Genomic DNA, 22,149 nt, shown 5'->3' with positions numbered 1-22,149 from the left:
GCGTGCAGTAACTCATTTTAAAGGCATTCCAATTATAAGTATATAAGCTGTTTATTATCCACAGCATACCAGAAGAGTTTATACCAATTACAATTATCTAGTATGGCAGCAGTATATTATGTATTATTAATGGCTACCAGTATATTTCACTCTCACTATGACCACTGTCATAGAACACTTAGTTCTGAGCTTGAAATGTAGCAGGCATCATGAGATATTGTTAAAGCTGATCCAGAAAACTACTACTTTAGCTACATTATAGTTCATTATTAATAAAAGATGTACCATGGGCAAACAATGTATAGTAGTTATTAAAAAACCCATCATTTGACAACAGATGCCATAGAGTAGGAGTTAACTAAGAATAGGAAATAAATGTGGGATTTCAGATATCACTGAATGGTAACTGTTGGTAAATGTTTAACTTTCTAATAGTAATCATTCTTCAGGGCTCAAGTTGCGCTGCAATGCCATTCTGGCACTTTTTGGGGGCACCATAATGATAATGCTGTTCTGGCATTTTTGGCAGGGAGCCACAATGCTTTTCTGGTTCTTTTGATACTATCACTTTTTTTAGGGATGGAAGTGTGTTCTGGCACTTCATTTTTTTAGGGCTGGAGTATTGCCACTGTTCCTTGTACTATTACCACTACAGGAAGCTGTCTAATGGTTCGAACAAAGAACTAAATATCAAAACTCCAGGATTCTAGCTCTGGCTCTGCCACTAACTGACTGTGTTGTCTTGGGCAAGTAACAATCTCTGTGTGCCCCATTTTAGCTATCTCTAAAATGGTTATAATAAAATGTACCTAGCTATGTACAATGGGAAAGATTGTGAAGGTCTCTATATAAGTGCAGAATATTGTAGTAATTTATCACAGTGAAGCAAAATCATTATTTATCTTATGATTCCAGATCCATATGCTTTTATATGCACAGGCACACATACATGTATTCTTACGGTAACATCACTGACAAGTCCCGGGGAATTACATTAGCAACGTATTGAAAAGAGATTATATTAATAGAAAAGAAAGATTACCTGAGAGGATAGTTACTTCTTTGGAGATAAACTTACTATAGTGAAATCAGATTTAATAAATGATTGATAAACTTTTGAAGAGAAGCTAATTTAATCTGTAGAGACTTTCAGCATTAATATCATCAGCACTGTTTTAAATTTCCTAAAACATTTACCTTGTTAAAACGGAAAACAGTCTACAATTTTAAACGCATAGGAAAAAAAACAGAGAGAAAATCAATATAAGCAGAAATGCTTATGAATATCCCTGCACCCAGCACCTCCAGTATTGGTATAAGAGCCTTCCCCTCTGCAGCTATCTCTGACTCATTGACTGTCTCATCTATCTTCAGAGCTCCTCTGAAAACCTCTCCCCCCCCTCCAATTGCCATGACTTACATTGTCCATATGTTGCTGACTCTGTGATTGAATGCTGCCATTTATTCATTTTGCTGTATTTCATACCACTTGTTTTGGCCATTTAGAGACTAATTCAGCTCACGCTGAAGTCAGTGGCAGTTGTGCCAGGCCCTTATACCATATAATGTATTGTATTAATGAATGCAATGAAATGTTTGGAGATACAGTTTGTATGAAAGACATTATAAGACATTAATAATATTCTTTTAAACAAATCTTTAATATAGTTAATTTAAATAAAACCACTAAGGTCAATAGGATTTACATGGACATATTGAGACATATTTGAGAGGAGAATTTGGACCAGTATTCTTTTAAGGAAATATTTTAATATGTAGTTGTACAGTCCTTTAAAGCTCTTTACGGTTAAGAATAATAGCGCTGCCTTAACACCTGCCACTCATTGCAGTTAAGTGATAAATGGCAGGTGTTCTTACTTTTATTGTACAGCCGTGGTAGTTTCCATACTTACAGCATAATGCTTATCAGAAACTAACTATTTGAAAAGATTTTATTGCAAGGCAAAAGGCTCCTCATTACCATTATCACTTCTTTATTACCTCAGACTGCAGCAGCCAACAACAAAAAATAAAATAAAACCCCAACATGCTGCATGGGGCAAATCCTTTCCCCATCAAACCATGCTCAGTGAAAAACAAAATCCAAAAAGCACCACAGAAAACATTGTCCCTTTAAAGCTTCCTTTGTTCTATATCAATCTTCTCAGGAAAGTGGAAGCCCAACCTCCACCCTCTGCTTTGCTGCTTTAAACACACTGCAGAAGGCTCAAATCAGTTGAAAGAAATTTCTCTTACTTTAAGGTCCTCTGCAATGGAATTTGCCTCCAGCATCAGAAAAGCTCCTCACCCCTGCCAATACACACCCCATTCCTGCATTGGTTGGCAGTTTGATCGCTCACCATTTTCTCAAAAATGTTAATGAAAGATACGGGGCACGCCCACAAACAAAGGGAAATTTGGAAGTGTATGAAAATACAGCTTGAAATGATTGCTTTTGGGATTCTTTTTTAGACTTATTTAAAGGTCAAGGAATTTGGTTTCATCCAGAAATATCAAAACACTCTCCCAAAGGTGGGTAAGCATTATTAAACCCAATTTAGTGATGGAGTAACTAAGACAGAGACTAAGCGACTTGTCCAGGATACTGGAAGAGAACACATGGGAAGAGAACTCAGATTCTCTGACTCACAGTCAGGACCGAATTAAAGTGTATTAGGGGTGTTCCTTTTGGTGTTTTGACGAAACCTCTGGGAGAAGCTTCCTCCCCATTTAAGCAGGGCTGGAGGAAAGAGAAATGAAATAGTTCTTCTATGATACCTGCAAAAAACTATCCTGCTAAGTCATCTATTTATTTATCTTAAAATACTCATCTTTACCCCTACTATGCTGTGCATTAGCCTTGTTGAATAAAAGCATAATATTATTGATGTTGTCCTGTCCTTCCTCCTCTAACACTTCCTATTGTCTTCTTATCACCTTCTCCCCTCCACGCTATCCTGTCATGTCTCTAATGAGTTTGCAAGCTCCCCAGGATAGGCAGTCTTATACTTGTTGATAGGCAGTCATCACATTTTGGGTACTGTATGATAATGATAAACATTTGCTCCCCTCTCATTGCTGGAGAGAAAGGGAAAATGTACTTGTGCTCATGGTGTCACACAAAAAAAATTCACTTTGCTGCAGGACCCGGCATAGATGCACCAGAGTCAAAAGGAATCTCTGGTGGAGACTTTAGGTTCAATATGTCACAGAATCTACAGAGCATAATTTTGCAAGGTGCTGAGCAATTTCTGGAGGTGTGGAGTTTCCTAGTCTTCAATGGGAGCTGCTGGGTACTCCCAACTTTTAAAAATCAGGCCTCTTATTTAAGAGCTTAACCTGAGGCTCTTATGTTTGAAAGTCATGGTCTGAGTCTCCATGGGGCTCAGTGGCCAATGTTTGCTGAGCATTCATTCACCAGAATGAAGATCTGAAAGAGTGAGAAGTCCAGAATGATTTCACTCACATTTCATACAAGGAAATCATTGCTGCTGATTATTCAAAAACAAATGAAGAAGCAGCAGCAGACGCAGTGCTGCAACAGAGAAGTTCTTTGAACTGGGAAGTGTGATATCATTTCTTTAACCTAATAATTTATAGAAAATATATGGGAACGAAACCAGCAACTGTAGTTATATTTTATCAACTACAAAGCAACTCTGACTCAGCAGGAAAAAGCTGTCAGTCCCGTGCACATCAGAATAAGCATGCAACTGCCATTATTATTAACTGGAGCTAATTAGCATCAGTGCACTAAACAATATTCTAATAGGGCACAAGTGATGGGTTATCTTGTGTGTCTGTCCCAGAACTAAAAGCAACAGTCAGAACATTGATGGATGATACATTTGTCTGTTTTGATGCCCTGGACATAGGAACGGCCTACTGGATCGGACCAAAGGTTCATCTAGCCCAGTATCCTGTCTTCTGACAATGGCTAATGCCAGGTGCCCCAGAGGGAATGAACAGAACAGGTCATCATCAAGTGATCCTGTCGCTCATTCCCAGCTTCTGGCAAACAGAGGCTAGGGACACCATTCCTGCCCATCGTGGCTAATAGCCATTGATGGACCTGTCCTCCATGAATTTATCTAGTTCTTTTTTGAATCCTGTTATGGTCTTGGCCTTCACAACATCCTCTTGCAAGGAGTTCCACGGGTTGACTGTGCGTTGTGTGAAGAAATACTTCCTTTTATTTGTTTTAAACCTGCTGCCTATTAATTTCATTTGGCGACCCCTAGTTCTTGTGTTAAGAGAAGTAGTAAACAACACTTCCTTATCTACTTTTTCTACACCAGTCATGATATTTTAGACCTCAATCATATCTCCCCTTAGTCGTCTCTTTTCCAAGCTGAAAAGTCCCAGTCTTATTAATCTCTCCTCATACGGAAGCCGTTCCGTACCCCTACTCATTTTTTGTTGCCCTTTTCTGAACCTTTTCCAATTCCAATATTTTTTTTTTGAGATGGGGTGACCACATCTGCACACAGTATTCAAGATGTGGGCATACCATGCATTTATATAGAAGCAGCACGATATTTTGTGTCCTATTATCTATCCCTTTCTTAATTATTCCCAGCATTCTGTTCGCTTTTTTGACTGCCACTGCACATTGAATGGATGTTTTCAGAGAACTATCCACAATAACCCCAAGATCTCTTTCTTGAGTGGTAACAGCTAATTTAGACCCCATCATTTTATATGTATAGTTGGGATTATGCTTTCCAATGTGCATTACTTTGCATTTATCAACATTAAATTTCATCTGCCATTTTGTTGCTCAGTCACCCAGTTTTGAGAGATCCTTTTGTAGCTCTTCGCAGTCTGCCTGGGTCTTAACTATCTTTAGTAATTTTGTATCATCTGCAAATTTTGCCACCTCACTGTTTACCCCTTTTTCCAGATCATTTATGAATATGTTGAATAGGACTGGTCCCAGAACAGACCCGTGGGGGACACCACTATTTACCTCTCTCCGTTCTGAAAACTGACCATTTATACCTAGCCTTTGTTTCCTATCTTTTAACCAGTTACCAATCCATGACAGCACCTTCCCTCTTATCCTGTGGCAGCTTACTTTGCATAAGAGCCTTTGGAGAAGGACCTTGTCAAAGGGTTTCTGAAAATCTAAATATACTATCTCCACTGGATCCCCTTGGTCTACGTGCTTGTTGACCCCCCTGAAAGAATTCTAGTAGATTGGTGAGGCATGATTTCCCTTTACTAAAACCATGTTGACTGTTCCTCAACAAATTATGTTCATCTATATGTCTGACAATATGGTTCTTTATTATAGTTTCAACCAGTTTGTCCAGTACTGAGGTCAGGCTTACAGGCCTGTAACTGCCAGGATCACGTCTGGAGCCCTTTTTAAAAATTGGCATCACATTAGCTATCCTCCAGTCATCTGGTACAGAAGCTGATTTAAATGATAGGTTACATGCAGATAGTAGTTCTGAAATTTCACATTTGAATTCCTTCGGAAGTCTTGGGTGAATACCATCTGGTCCTGGTGGCTTATGCTGTTTACTTTATCAATTTGTTCCAAAACCTCCTTTAATGATACCTCAATCTGGGACAGTTCCTCAGATCTGTCACCTATAAAAAACGGCTCAGGTTTCGGAATCTCCCTCACATCCTGAGCCGTGAAGACTGAATTCATTTAGTTTCTCCGCAATGGCCTTATCGTCCTTGGGTGCTCCTTTAGCACCTCAATCGTCCAGTGGCCTCACTAGTTGTTTAGCAGGCTTCCTGCTTCTGATGTACTTAAGAAAAAATGGCTATTACTTTTTGAGTCTTTGGCTAAATGTTCCTCAAATTCTTTTTTGGCCTTCCTAATTGTATTTTTACACTTCATTTGCCAGTGTTTATGCTCCTTTCTATTTTCCTCACTAGAATTTAAATTCCACTTTTTAAAGGATGCCTTTTTGCCTCTCACTACTTCTTTTACTTTGTTGGTTAGCCACAGTGGCTCTTTTTTGGTTCTCTTACTATGTTTTTTAATTTGGGGTATACATTTAAGTTGAGCCCTTATTATGGTGTCTTTAAAAAGTTTCCATGCAGCTTGCAGAGATTTCACTTTTGGCACTGTACCCTTTAATTTTTGTTTAACTAATCTCCTCATTTTTGTGTAGTTCCTCTTTCTGAAATTAAATGCTACAGTGTTGGGCCGCTGTGGTGTTTTCTCTGCCACAGGGATATTAAATTTAATTATATTATGGTCACTATTACCAAGTGGTCCAGCTATATTCACCTCTTGGACCAGATCCTGTGCTCCACTTAGGACTAAATCAAGAATTGCCTCTTCTCTGGTGGGTTCCAGGACCAGCTGCTCGAAGAAGCAGTCATTTAAGGTGTCAATAAACTTTATCTCTGTATCCCATCCTGAGGTGACATGTACCCAGTCAATACGGGGATAATTGAAATCTTCCATTATTATTATTGATATTTTTATTTTAATAGCCTCTCTAATCTCCCTGAGCACTTCACAGTCACTATCACCTCCTGGTCAGGTGGTCGGTAATATATCCCTATATATATATATATCCTGCTATATTCTTATTATTAGAGCATGGAATTTCTATCCATAGTGATTCTATGGTACAGTTTGATTCATTTACAATTTTTATTTCATTGATTCTATGCTTTCTTTCACATATAATGCCACTCCCCCATCACCATGAGCTGTTCTGTGCTTCCAATATATTTTGTACCCTGGTATTTCTGTATCCCATTGATTATCCTCATTCCACCAAGTTTCTGTGATGGCTATTATATCAATATTCTCATTTAATACAAGGCACTTTAGTTCATCCATTTTATTATTTAGACTTCTTGCATTGGTATATAAGCACTTTAAAACTTGTCTCCTTTTAGCTCTCTGCCATTACACGATGTAATTGAATGGGACTCTTTTTTATTTGACTGTTTCTGATCAGAGCCTGCCTGTATTTTATCATTTTCCATCCTCTCATCCTCACTAGGATATAGAGATTCTCCATTAATAGATCCTCCCCTAAGGGATGTCCGAACCACGTGCTCCTCCACACCTGTCAGCTTTCCCCCAGCCCTTAGTTTAAAAACTGCTCTACAACCGTTTTAATGTTAAGTGCCAGCAATCTGGTTCCATTTTGGTTTAGGCGGAGCCCATTCTTCCTGTAAAGGCTCCCCCTTTCCCAAAAGTTTCCCCAGTTCCTAATAAATCTAAACCCCTCCTCCCTATACCATTGTCTTGTCCACGCATTGAGACCCTGCAGTTCTGCCTGTCTAACTGGCCCTGCGCGTGGAATTGGGAGCATCTCAGAGAATGCTACCATGGAGGTCCTGGACTTCAATCTCTTACCTAGCAGCCTAAATTTGGCCTCTAGGACCTCTCTCCTATCCTCCTATCTCATTGGTACCTACATATACCACGACCACTGGCTCCTCCCCAGCACTATCTAGATGTCTTGAGAGATCCGCAACCTTCGCACCAGGCAGGCAAGTCACCATGCAGTTCTCCTGGTCATTGCAAACACAGCTAACTGTCTCTAATGATCGAATCGCCCATTACTAATACCTGTCTCTTTCTAATAGCTGGAGTTCCCTCCCCCGGAGAGGTATCCTCAGTGCGAGAGGATACCGCAACATCTTCTGGAAGGAGGGTCCCAACTATGGGATTGTTTCCCTCTGCTCCAGTTAGATGCTCTCCTTCCCTGGGACTTTCATCCTCCTCAACAGCTCAGAGTCTGTCAGACCGGGGGTGGGACCATTCTAGTGTGTCCCGGAATGTCTCATCTATGTACCTCTCTGTCTCCCTCAACTCCTCCAGTTCAGCCACTCTGGTCTCCAAAGCCTGTACACGGTCTCTGAAGGCCAGGAGCTCTTTGGACCGAATGCACACATACACTACCTGCCCATAGGTATAATAAATAATAATATATAATAATAATAATACATGCTGCATTGGGTGCAATAAACTGGGTAGCCCCCACTCTTGCTGGACTTCTGCCTGCATTCTCTTTTTACTCCTGCAGCTGGTTCCTTTGTTGTTGTTTTGTTTATATCGGGGGGGGGGGGTTGGCTTTTAAGTCTAAAGAATGTTGTGTTCTATTCCCCCACTCTCCCACTCCCCTGTTAGCCGCTCCTGTTCGCTAGTTGTATGTTTGGAAGTTGCATTGTTTTACCACATTTGTTTGACCTTTATGCAAACAGAAGAGTGTGCATTGCTCTGCTTACCATTAAGACAAAATTTACATTAAGTCCATCTTGTTTTGCTGATGATTTTGCCCGTAAAGATGAGTTTATGGAATTATATTTGTAAAGCATAAAACTAAAGCTACTGTGAAATCAAGATCACACTTGTTGCAAAGGAAATGTAAAAAACTGCACTTGAGAAACAGCGTTTCCATGCCAGCCCAAGTATTTGAAATGAAGAGGTCAAAGGAATTGCTTCCTGGCTCCCAGGTGGAATCTGTATCACTGACGTTCAGAGATTTGTTGTGACATATTTAACAGTCAGATAATAGTGAACATTTGGATAGAAAACTACGTCTGAGATCATGAAGCATACTGAAGCCCATTTCAATCCATACAGTTACCTGTCAAAGTTGGACCCATAAAGAAATAGATGAGCCTGGTCTAAATTGGCACGTGCCTATTGAAGTCAATACCATTTGACACCAGCTAAAGAGCTGTCCCAGACTTTTAAAGAATGTGCAGCAGCATCCATTGACTTTTGTGGTCTTTGGATCAGGGCCACAATGAGTTTGGCATCGGTCTGTGAGTCAGGAGACCATGTCTTTATTCCTAACCCTGCCACTGACTTGTGAGATGAAATGCACCATTGTGTGTCACTCTGGAGGCACACAAAATTGATCATTAGGAAAATTTTGCCCTTAAACTCTCTAACACCTAAATTTCCCTATTTGTGCTTTCAGATCTATAGATAAAAAGTGCAATACAAATATTATTATGAAACAAAGAACATTGACTCAAAGGAAGAAGGCAGAATATTTTCTGGTAAGTCAGATATTCAGGGTAAAGATGGTCACATAAGAACTAACTACAACTGCAGTCTGTATGCTCAGGAGAATGAAGGGACTGCTCCCGCCCTGGCACTCTAGCAAATATTTGTTTCATAAGAGATGGGCAACCCAAAAATATTATTCTTATACCTGCATTGGTAAAATCTGTGTCTGTATAAGACTATTATCTGACAGGAGCATTTCTGAATCTAGCTACTAATTAGTGCATAGATCCAGTGGTGTTAGGTGCCTTTGAAATGCCCACCATTGACAGATATTTGGTGTTTGATAGAATGCAGTAAGTAATGGTAAATACATTGCGCTTCCATCACTTCAGTAGCACCTTCCATCAACAGAACTCAAAATATTTTACAAACATTTACGATGCCTCACAACATGCTGTGAAAGAGGTCAATATTATTGTTCCCATTCTGACAATGGGGAAATGGAGGCTAGATGATCATTTGTCCAAAGTTCCATAGGGAATCCATGGCAGAATCAGGAAGTGAAACCAGTTTTCCAGACGCCCAATCTTGTGCTTTACCCCAAAGATTATCCTCCTTTCTGGGAATTCACCGTGTCCATCTGTGAGACACGAAATATTTGAATCACTACAGATTAATTTACATTTTGCAGATCCTTTTTTTTGTGTGGGGGAGGGGTTTAAGACAATTCTTAAAGAAATAATTTGAGGGCCGGGGCCACAAACTTGGCTGACAATCTGCAATTGCAGAGAAACAGTTAATCAAGATTTTGTGTGGTCAAACTGGGATTTAAAACAGAAAAACCAAAAAACCAAACCCCTATTTCTGGTGAATCATCCCTACAGAGGCAGAACCCTAAATTCTTGACGTCTGTGGTGCCTGAGCTTTAGTGGGGAGTATAACCCTTTGGAAGATTTATTTTGAAAAGGTTTAAAAATTAAACCTCATATAGTTCTCAGCACAAACAAAATAATACTGACATCTCAGATTTGAATGCACATAGCTAGTGATGATGTCCAGCTTGAAAAAACAAAACCATGATCCTAATGCTAAATTCAAATGTGGCCCAAAATTATCAGAGTGATTTAAAGCATTTTGGGGTATATATTTAGTTAGTAAGGCTGGGATATTCAAAATAGCCTAAGAGAGTGAAGTACTTCAATAGCACTCCCTTAGGCTCCTCTCAAAATTCCACTGTAGTTTTTTATTAAAAATACACAGAATTGTTGACAATTCAAGTTATTTTCTTCCACAAGCATTAAGAGAGGGTGAGAGGTAAAAAGGTAAGGGAACACAGCAGAGCTGAGGATATATAGGTTATGAGTTACAGGACACACACGAGTATTGCCATCTTTACCTGATCAAAAATCACAAGCTTGCCCCCCAAATCCATGAGTTTTTAAAAACCAACACATCATGTTTTTTTGTCAGTCTTTTGACTTTTTAACTCCCCTCTATTCCTCTGCCAGTGGTGTGTGTGATAATTTCTGGTTGAAAAGTCAACCTTTAATATTCACAAAAAAGTCATGCCTCTCTCTAGTGTCACAACCCAATGGCCTCCTCCCCTCAGGGAGTCCCCTGGGAAGGCAAATCAGCACTGTATATTGCTAACGCTGTTGCAAGCATCGCAAAGCATTTTGGGAAGGGTCAAAGGTGTGCGAGTGGGGAGTGGAAGCTTCCTTTACAGGGTACGAGAGGCCAAGAAGGGTGGGGGGAGAAGAAAAGAGCAGAGAACAAGTTAATTCAATACTTCAGCTAGCTCAATCCAAAGATAAGACGCTGGCCCCAGCCAGCCGAAGGTCGCAGCTCACAGCCAACATTTGGCTGCAAGCTGAGAAAGACAGGGGCTTAAAAGTTGCCCGAGCAGCCATAAGAAAGAAAACCCAACTGCTCATGCCAGCACTGGGGCTTAGCGTCTTTCCCTCTGGCCCCTCCAAGGAGGGCGGGGTGAGCATTGTAAGCCCCGGTGCCGGTGTGAGAAGCGTGAAATCTCAAGTGATTTAAAAAACCGTGAGAGTGGTATGAACGGTTTGTGAGAGCAGGTTCAGGAAATGGAAGGGTACAGCTGCAGACTCGGGAGTCCTGCAGTCATGGGCGATGGCATCAATGATGGGTTCAATGCCGGACGTACGGGCATTAGGGAGCGCAGACATGGTGGTCCGGCTGTCCGGTCAGCTGGCGTCATGGGAGGCAGGTGAACCTGATGCCTGAGCCACGGGGAAGGCAGCAAAGAGGGATGGAACCCTGCTGCCTCTTTCAAAGGAGGGTGATGACCTCTCCCGGCTGGAGAGGGCTCTCACCAAGGTGGGATACGATCCCTAGGCTTCTGTGGTGGAGCTTCAGAGAAGTGTGCATTCTTGGCAGGATTTGTTGGACCTATATACTGAGTATGAAAAGCAGAAGGGTAAAAATCTAGGGGCAGCTGTGGGAAAAGGGAAGAGCTGACAGCTGGTGGAAATGGAGCAACTGAAAGCACAGATTACTAAGCAGGTTGCAACACAAACCTATGCCCAGGACAAGTTTCAAGCCTTGAGACAGGACTTCCAGGTGGAAAAAGTGGAACGCAATGGCCTGGAAGTACTGGCTAAGCAAGTACTGGTCCTTCAAGGACTTGTCAAAGACTTGACCATCCATGCTCAGCATATGCCACAACGGCAGTGTGCTCGCCATGAAAGGGAAATTGAGCAGTTAAAACGTCAGTTGACCGTGCATTTGGTCCAGGTGGCAAGCCCCATGGATTGGGCCGAGACAAGCAGGCAGGCAGCAGATAAAGAAATTGGAAAACAGGTTGGAAGCCTTGAGGAGTAAAGCAGGAGTAAAGGTAAAGAGTAAGTATAGGCATGGGAAATTCAAATTCCTGAAATAGTACTTGGAAAGGTAAAATCTGAGTTGATGAAGGTGTCATTTTGAGAGATAAGCAAGTGATTTAAGAAAAGAGAGTGAGAAGTTAACTCTGCAGAGACTGGAGGGAATTAAGCAGTTAAACATTGTAAAAGTGTTAAAAAAAGTATTAAAGAAAAAGAAAATTCTTGGTTTCTTTGCAGCCATTCTGAAGGAAAAATGGGCCCTTTTCCAAAGGATTGTCTGTAAATAATCCAGGCAAAGAGACTACCTAATTGAAATCATTTGACTATGGACAATTTAGTCAAATTTGCTAAAAGAATATAAGGGGGTTCTATTGGAACATAACTGCCCCCAAATGTATAAAGGGAATGTAAGCAGGAGTTGAAAGTGAACAGTAATCAGAACTCTGGTAAAAGTTGATTGTGTCCCTTGTAAGACAGAGTCTCTGAACTGCTAATGGCTTTGAATCCAAAAGGAAGCCAGAAAGCGCCTGTGTTAATGCAAATTACCTAACTGATAAAGGTAGAAGCCATTGAAATCTGGCCTGCCTATAGATCAAACACAGAAAAATATGGGGGTAATTCCTCTGTTTTGCCTGCAACCAGCAAGGGTATTTGTAAAAGAAAGGAATATTTTGAGCAATAATCTGCCACCCCCAAAGGGGTAGAAATATGTTTTTCTTGTCTTTCAGAACAACAGGAAAAGCTGATGCCAGCTGAAAAGCAACCCAGAATACCATGAATCTACTGTTACAATAGAAATTGTGTTTTGTGTTCTATGTTTTGTTTTGTCTTGTGGCTAGCACTGTTGTGTATCAAATGCTGCAGAGAAACATCCTCAGGCAGCAGACAACAGATTAGGAGAAATTGGTTTTGGAGCAGGGATTATAAATACTGTAGACATGGAGGTGATTAAGAATAAATTAAGCTCTCTGTCCCAGCTACAGGACAGCCAAATACAGAAACAAATGGAAACAAAAAACCATACTGCTATAGCTATGGGATGTACTGAAATGCAGATACTTGCTTTATTCACCTTAGAACATGAAATGTTTTGGGTAATATCGGGAAATACTAAGGTTTTGACACATGTGCTAAAGCAAAAAAAAAAAAGATCACTGTTTGATACTTGTCAGTATGAATGAATGCAGTATGTTTTTAGCACAGTAAGGCCAGACCTTTTAATTGGGGAAAATTGTTGTTAAAATCACAGACCGACAGGCTCTGGAGGCAAAGATATGAAAAGTTAGCCCACTCCCCATATTCCACATGGGATCCTTCTGGCTACCTTGGACCTAGAGCCAGTGGCCTGGGGAGGGAGGGAAGCGATTGGACACTAGAGGTTGTACCAAGTGGACTCCTCAAAAGTGGGTGTGCTTGTCCTTGCCTGTTGCTCCAGCGCCCTGTAGTAAAGACATTTCACTAGGATCCTGTATGTGGGATGAATTGGATAATGAGACCAACGTACTATATAATGGGCAATGTGTATGTGGTAATTCCTGGGAAGAAGTGTTTTGGGAGGATGGAAGTGTTAGCAACCCGCTAGTAGACAAATGTAAATGTAATGTAAGTACTGTGTTTTCCAATAATCACATTTACTGTTTGCCACAGCCAAAATAGTCTCAGCTTTGCCCAGTTGAGGAAGGAGCTATGTAAAATCCGTGAAGCTGTAGATAAGGAAAAGGCCAAGTGTAAGGGGATCATCGTTAAAGACATCTGGGGATGGCAAATTGAAGACAAGGTAGTGTTGCAAAAACTGGGGAAAGTGGCCCACACTCTGGACGCCAGGTGGATGGGTCCATACCTCATTGTGAGTCACATCTCTCCAGTAGTGTACCAGCTTCAGCTACCAGGCAAATTAAAATGGGTGCATGCCAATCAGCTCAAAACATATGCTCCTCCTTAGGTTTCTGGTCATAACGTCATGGGCCTCGGCTGTGGATCAGCCACCTGCCTGGACCAACCGGGTTTTCAGCTGTCCATGAGATTATCTGGATAATCATAATTATGAGGAGGGAAAATACCTCCAAAGGCTCTCCCTGGCTCGAGCTGCTGATGGGGCCCGAGCCACAGTGTGGCGCAAGGCTGGAGGGGAAGAGCCTTGGAGACAGTGCATAGTCCAGATAGACACAGCAAGGGCACAGCAAAATACCTGGTGGGTGGCCCCAGACCGCCCCTGGATCCCATGGGGACAAACCCTGTTACTCCTGCAGTGGCCTGGAGTGGAAGTGGAATGGGAAGTCCTTTGGCAAGCAATAGCAATTATTGATCTCGGGATGTAATATTGTTGTTGTAACCTCCTAAACCAGGCAAACAACATCCATAACGAAAGCCAGGGAAGGCTGAAACAGGACAAGCGAAAATGACATGGGAAAGTCAATATGGGACTGATTTAGCCTTTTGCAAGAAACAACACTTTCCTGTCCGTCCCCCCCCCCCCCCCGGACTCCCTACTTCCATCACCTCATTCCCCTGCACCCATTAAATCTGCTTCCTGCTCCTCTAGGGCCCTGCTCCCCCTCAACCACCTTTCAGTGTCTCTGCTGCTCCTCACAGTGCTTGTGTCTTTTATAGCCCCCTGAATGTTACAATGGAAGTAATGCCTGTAGACAAAATGGCTGCCATCTCATTGAAAACAATGGAAGGCAGAAGCCAACATATTTAAGGGCTGCCTCACTTCCACATGCAGACAGACTGAAGGGCAAAGGGGGCCATCTTGCTGACTTTAGCCCCATTGACACTAATAGGAGATGGTGGCCATTTTGAATAAGGGAAAATTCATGAGTTGACAGCTTTTCATCATGATTTCGTGAGACAAGTAGAAAAAACCCACCAAAATTGCTAGAGTAACGATAAAATCACAAGAGTTGGCAATATTGCAATTCCTGTACAAACTACATATATGGCTTTTTTAAATCAAATCAGTAGTTATAGAGTTGCCAACCCTCCAGGATTGTCCTGGGGTCTCCAGGAATTAAAGCTTAATTTTTAATTAAAGATTATGTCATGTGATGAAACCTCCACAAATACATCCAACCAAAACTGGCGACCCTAGTTACTTATCATGAGATGCTGTCACCAATTCCATTAAATTCCATTTGAAATGGATCCTATGAATCTAAGTTCTGTCTGAATTTGTCCTTCTTATAAAGTCACAAGAGACTGATGTTAGAAAACAGGGGGGAAATGTATTGCCTTGATGCTTGCTAAAAGGAGTCAATGATAGTACAAGTCTAAGGGCAATATTCTGTGCTGACTACACCTCTTGCAATCCTATTGAATGCATTGGGGTTGAAATAAGTACAGATCAGAAATTGGCTCCACTTCAATTGTGAATGAAGATTTCCATTCTGAATTTTTTTTAATGATTATTGAATTATAACAATGACATATGTTACTTAAGTTATGCAATAGTCACTCTGCCATTTAACTTTTTCTCAGAACAATCTTTATCTTACTTGAAGTTCAGATACACAGGGTCCAATCTTGCATACCCTTACTCACAGGAGTAGAAACCAATTACTTCTGCAAGTGGTCCCTTCAGTAGGACTACAAGTAATTTCAAAGAAATCACTTGGGTAAACAATGGGTAGTAATATGGGTAGAAGTTTGCAGGATCAGACTCTAATAATCATTTGGTGAAATGCAAATATTTTTCATTAAAGCTGCAAAACAATATAGCCCTCTCTGGGCATCTGAACCAGTGAGGGGTGATGATTCATATTGTAGGTTCAGTTCAGACGAGTATTCATTTTTCAGGTACGTCTGGATACATACCAGAAGCTTTGAAAGCGACTTTGATCTGGAAATCAGCCTAGCAACGTTGAGACAAATAGCAGATTTCTAGACATTCATATTTTTGGTTGGCTCAGAAATTCTACGAAAATCACCTTTCTTGTGGTATTTTGGTCTCTTCATTTCTTGACGAAACCAGGAACCAGACGAATGTGACAATTAAAAAACAAAACAAAACAAAAATGTTCAAGATGGTATAAAAAATAAAGCCTTTAATTCAATTCAATTCACATTTTGCACAAAGACCGAAGTTGATTCTTATTTGATTTGTAATAATTCATTAATCCCCGATCAAAACGAAGGCTCTTCCTACTCGGCTTCAGTCAGACAGTCTGCAAAGGGGACTATCACTTTCCCAAGACAAGGACTGATTTAGGTGAAGCTCATAAGGTATATCATTTCCCAGGGCCCCCACCCAATACACTCCTCATCCTTAATTGCCATTTCTGCCCTATTTAATGGCCTTGTCATAAATATAAAGGGAAGGGTAAACACCTTTAAATCCCTCCTGGCCAGAGGAAAAACCCTTTTACCTGTAAAAGGTTAAGAAGCTAAGATAAGCTTGCTGGCACCTTACCAAAATGACCAATGAGGAGACAAGACACTTTCAAAGCTGGGGGAGGGGGGAAACAAAGGGTTCTCTCTGTCTGTGTGTTGTTTTTGCCAGGACCAGAGCAGGAATGCAGGTCAGAACTCCTCTAAAAAGTCAGTAAGCAACCTAGTTAGATATGTGTTAGATTCTGTTTTGTTTAAATGGCTGATAAAATAAGTTGTGCTGAATGGAATGTATATTCCTGTTTTTGTGTCTTTTTGTAACTTAAGGTTTAGCCTAGAGGGATTCTCTATGTTTTGAATCTGATTACCCTGTAAGGTATTTACCATCCTGATTTTACAGAGGTGATTCTTTTACTTTTTCTTTAGTTAAAATTCTTCTTTTAAGAACCTGATTGCTTTTTCATTGTTCTTAAGATCCAAGAATTTGGGTCTGTGTTCACCTATGCAAATTGGTGAGGATTTTTATCAAGCATTCCCCAGGAAAGGGGGTGTAGGGCTTGGGGGAATTTTTGGGGGAAAGACGTTTCCAAGTGGGCTCTTTTCCTGTTATATTTGTTAGACGCTTGGTGGTGGTAGCAATAAAGTCCAGGGACAAAAGGTAAAATAGTTTGTACCTTGGGGAAGTTTTAACCAAAGCTGGTAAAAATAAGCTTAGGGGGTTTTTCATGCAGGTCCCCACCTCTATACCCTAGAGTTCAGAGTGGGGAAGGAACCTTGACAGGCCTGCTTAAAAAGACCATTGAATTCAGGGGGAAGATTGTCTGAGCTTTGGTTCAGACCCTAAGACCCTTTTCTTTTTCTTGCAAAGAAATGGTGGCTTTCCCCTAGATAAGTCTGTGACTCTAGAGCCTTATTTGCATCTTTGGAGCACTGTAGACGGCTCTTGCGGAGCTCCAAGAACTGACTGGAGCTCTTCTTACTCTTTGTAGTTTTAGGCAGAATGAAAGATGAACTGATTGCAAGTGTACTCTTCATGACTCATGTGAGGCAGGCAGAGACTGCTGACCAAATAGACATCAGCTGGGAGGATCCTTCCCAGTTTCTCCAAGCATCCAGAACTAGAAGGGGGGATGAAAACAGACTAGGCAAAGACAGTTCCACCCTCTTAGCAAACTGTAGTGGGATGTGTGTGTATGTGTTGTGGGCAGGATTAGGGATGCAGGAGGACAAATAGGCGAAATGCTTTTCATTCCCTCCCAACAGGAGGGAGAGGTGTGATTATGATGAACAGAGTGACAGAAATCCATTAAATATGGTGGTGCAACATTATGAAATCATATTATAGTATCTATGGGCCTGCTCCAAAGCCCTGTGAAGTCAATGGCATTCCATTGGCTTCAATGAGCTTTTGATTAGGCCAATGATGCAATGAACTGCATATGCTAATGATATTGTATGTAAAATGATACTTCACTACAGGACATGAGCACCAAAACACAATTCTTATTTGGGTGCCACTATGTTTATTCCCTTATATAATTCTGTTGAACAACTACAGAAAATACAGGCTTGGTGGCATCTAAATAAACACAATGGTTTTGTTCTGTGCTCCCTCTTCTGGCTCTGGACTCGCAGTAATCTAGCAAGCTCTCTTCCTGGAATCATGCTCATTCCTGTTGAAATCAGTGATAATTTTGATGCACAGAGAAGTAAAGAAGGGAAGCAGATGTATTAATAACTTTCTCCCTGTGTCTCTGGTTACTAAAGGAGAAGGACTAGATCACTTTTGAAAGTAAATTTTCAAACTTCTAAGAGATCGTGCTAAAAAGAGTCTAAAAAGCACGTCAGTGTCCCTTTAATTATTTAGTGTACATTCTACTGTGTGCCATACACCCTGGAAATTAGGGTTGGACTGCCTGGTCTTGTTTTAGCTACGATATACACTAATCTGATATCTACAGCCTCAGTCACATATTCGTCAAGCGCAGTTACCTTGGGACTGGTATATTCCTGTAGCTTAAATGACTGCATCTGTTCCTGTTCTTTCCCACACTTGCTTCTGTATGCCTATAACAATCTGCTACTGTGCACAGCTATTAAACAGATGTAAATGTTTCCCTTGAATTCAGAAGAATGTGTAGTACCATTGAAATGTATGTTTATGATAAAGGCTCAGATAAAACTACTAACCTGTGAATGGAATTTGAATCCGGGGTCAGAGAGCGTAATGCACATTTGGCTCAAGACATGCAAATAGGTTTTGCCTCTGGCCGTGATTGTTGGCGAGCATGCAGTTACTTGAGATACATTTATTTGTGGGAGTAATACCCTTTTTTGGTCAAAATATTCAATGCATATCCATTAATGTGGAGGCCTCATTAATATGTTACTATTTTGCTTGTTTATTTCATTTGTTTTAAAAACTCCCACAGTGGCCAAGACATCTGTCTCAACAAAAACACAGCTTAGTGTCCCTTGCACCCAAATCCCTTCCATGTGTGTTCAACTTAAAAGGAAACAAAAATATTTACAAAAATGCATTCTAAGATGTGGAAAAACTTACATTCAATCACTGAAAAACATATAATTGGCCTGATTTTCAGAAGTGCTTTGCAATTACGATTCCCATTTAAGCCAGTGGGAGTTATGGGTACTTCTGAAGGCCAATATTCCTTTAACACCTGCCTGTCAGACATATGGTGTCACATTCATCCTTGGTTTTATCCCATTGAATTGAGTAACTTTACACCAGGGATGAATGTGGCCAACTGTTTATTGACTGGTTTTGGCCACATAGTAGTAGAATCTATCTTCCTAACCTGCAGGAGCACTTTTGTCCTGATCAAAATTGTCAAACAATTACAAAGATATCCTACCACTTGGCTTCCAGAGTGCTTGTCTCCTGCTGGGATAGACTGAAATCCATCCTGTCAGTTCAGTGAGGGAAGAGGCAGCACAATGACTGCTGTAAGAAACCCTGATTTAAAAAAAATAAGAGAGGACCCCTCCTTAAAGAGAACCATGAAATACAGATTGAAAGGGACCCTTTTCACATCAAACCCCCTCCTTGCATTGCTGATTGGCTCATGATTAACTGTGTAGGAGCAAACATTTCCCTGACTTAAATGAGTGTCACCCTCATGCCTTAAATTGTTGTCAACATTCATTACCGTTTTATTTTCCCCCCACCAGTTTATTTCTCCTCCTACTGGTGCATGTGGTCATATATAAGTATATGTCCTATAGCACAGTAATATTGTTTTGGAAAAGATTATTTATTTTTTGCTTTACAGTCAAACCCAAAATTTGATAGCTGCTCTTTGTACGTCAAGAGACAGTCCCACTGTATATTTTAAGACTCTCTATTATGTACTTGTGTAAATAGTTGCATCATATTGTATAGTAGGGGAGCATCAGTGTCCCCTATCTTTTGGATGTCTAACTTTGCATTATAAAAAAAAATTGTGACCTTTGTTTGAAGAACTCTACCACCACCATGGTTTGCGTCAGCACTTTGTAATTTGGCAGTGGAGTAGTCTTGGGGTCAAGGAGTTGTCTTTTGTAGTCAGCAAGTGAAGCCAAACAGATTTGGTTCATTATAAGATATCAAAAAACTAACCTTTCCTAACTGCCATAAATGGATGACAAACTTGGACCTTCAAAGTTGCCATATGAAAGAAGAATCTCCACTATAGCTTCCTTGAATTGAGCCAGTCAAAACAGGATACTTCACTCCATGTGAGACCATACCAATGACATCCTTGCGTTGATCCAGCATCCTTGCATTGATGTTTGTGCTGTGCCTAGTACAATGGGGTCCTAACTCCTGTTTGAAGTCCGTAGAATCCACTTACATCCAAGCAAACTATTTGCTTATTTAGACTGCTGATGCACTCTGGCTAGGTGCTTCATTGTGGTTTCTAAGTTGTTTTTTTCCCCTCAGAGGACACTAAGTTCAGATTCCCTTAGCAGTTACAAGATGTTTAGGTTACTTTACATAGAATATCAGGGTTGGAAGAGGACCTCAGGAGGTCATCTAGTCCAACTCCCTGCTCAAAGCAGGACCAATGCCCAACTAAATCATCCTCTCCAACTAAAACATGCTTTACTATACACACGTCCAACTTGAATTTCATCCACTGCCTGGAATCTCAATCCTTTTCAAATGTAGACCAGCTGTAATGGGATGTTCACCTCACCCTATTCGCTGAAAGGGGTAAGGTGGCCAATTAAACACCTAGATTGCATCTGGAGGAGGAACGAGGAAGCAATGAGGACTAATGGAAAGATGAAGATCACCTGGACAGGAAGAGGTGCATCTTGTATAAAGCCAGGTAGTTGAGAGCAAAAAGGGACTGCCGGGAGGAGGGGAAAACTACAGAGATCTGGCCAGAGGGCCAAGCCACGAAGAGGGAGCTGTTGAGACCTGAGAGTGTGAGAAAAAGAGTGAAAAAGAGTGAGCATCCACATGAAAGGGTATCATACTGGCGGAGTTAATCCCCAGCTGTGGTCACAAACAGGTGCTCCAGAGGTGAGTAGAGCACCCCTTGACACGTCATGGAATGTAGTTAATTCCACCTGGAATATCTCACAATTTCCACTCTCTCACCTTCTCTCCGCTCCCTCCTTTAACAAATATGGTGCAATTTGCTAACATCAGCTAATTGCAAGAATTCAATTTCCATTGTCCTCCTGCTTGTCATTAATCCTAGGTATATTAAACAACACTCACATGCTCACACCTGGTACAGTCTACTACTGATTGCTCTTCATTCTGAGGAGTACCCGTTGATTACTATTTGGTTAAATTATTAAAAAAAACCCACCAATTTTTTAATCCATGCCAGCACTTTGCCCTGGAGTCCATGGTTACTTGACTCCCTTATTAATTTCTTATCAAAACTTTTTGAAATCCAGGTAACTATATGCACCAAACCCTGCCAGATTATATTACACTTACTTGAACTTTCTGCAGTTTCCCCATGCCTGAGATGAGGGCTCAGCCCTTATTGGTCTTGTAGTCCTGAGATCCTCCTTAGATCCTTTTTGAAAATAGGTATTGTGTAAGCAGCGTTCAAGTTGTTAGGAAAAGCTGCTGTTTTTAAGAATATGCTGGATATCTTTTCAGTATCTCTAGTCACACTTTAACATCTTCAGAATTCCCATTCATGTGGTTTGGTTATTCATTCCTCCTGAGTTTCTCAAATTGCTCCACAATGTCCTCCACGGAGGCCTCAGTCTCCATTAAGTACACTCTTCAATTGTCAGTGAATGTGCTCTCACGCTACTAATTTCTCCCATGTTCTCTGCTGTAAAGACTGGTGCAAAATATTAATTTAACTTTATGTTTTTGTTCAACTATACCTACAGCCATATCCATCCTAGGCCTGTGACTTTATCGGATCTCAAACCCTAAGCTGGGATAGTTCTTGTACATGATACTCCAAGCCAGAATGTCTCAAGGAAGGTTGGTATTTCAGTAAGTAGCTCTCTTCATTCTGCGATAGTTTTGAATTAGTATCTCAGTATGTTGTTAAGGGCCCAGTGCTGCTAAAGTTACAGCTTTTTGAATGGAAAACAAAAAAGCCATCTTGACCACTTGTGGTTATTAGCAATCCTACGACACTTAATAGAAGTACAAATGTGAGTCTTGGTTTCCTAGCCAAAACCAAATTGGGGTCATTACCGTACGATTTACATACCTGACTGGAGATCTGATCTTGTGAGATGCTGATGACCCACAGTCCTACTGATGCAAAGTTGGGCCCTGTAGCAGAGCATAGCAGGGCCCCCTTGACTCCCGCCTCTGCTAGGTTCACAAAGTCACTCTGAGACCCTGGGGTTAGTAAGCACTGGTGAAGTTTATTCACAGACTTGTTCCCACCACTGTTTCACCATATACAGCTGGCCCTTCACCATCTGCAGGCATGAGGGAAGAGCTACCTCCCTGCTTCCAATCCCTGCCTTTTCCCTTTCTTTCTGTTCCCCTCCTATAGCTTCCGTCTCCTGAGGCCTTTATACAGCCCC

This window comes from Chelonia mydas, chromosome 2 (assembly GCF_015237465.2).
Source record: "Chelonia mydas isolate rCheMyd1 chromosome 2, rCheMyd1.pri.v2, whole genome shotgun sequence".
NCBI classification, from domain to species: domain Eukaryota; kingdom Metazoa; phylum Chordata; order Testudines; family Cheloniidae; genus Chelonia; species Chelonia mydas.
Note: the sequence above shows the minus strand (reverse complement) of the source record.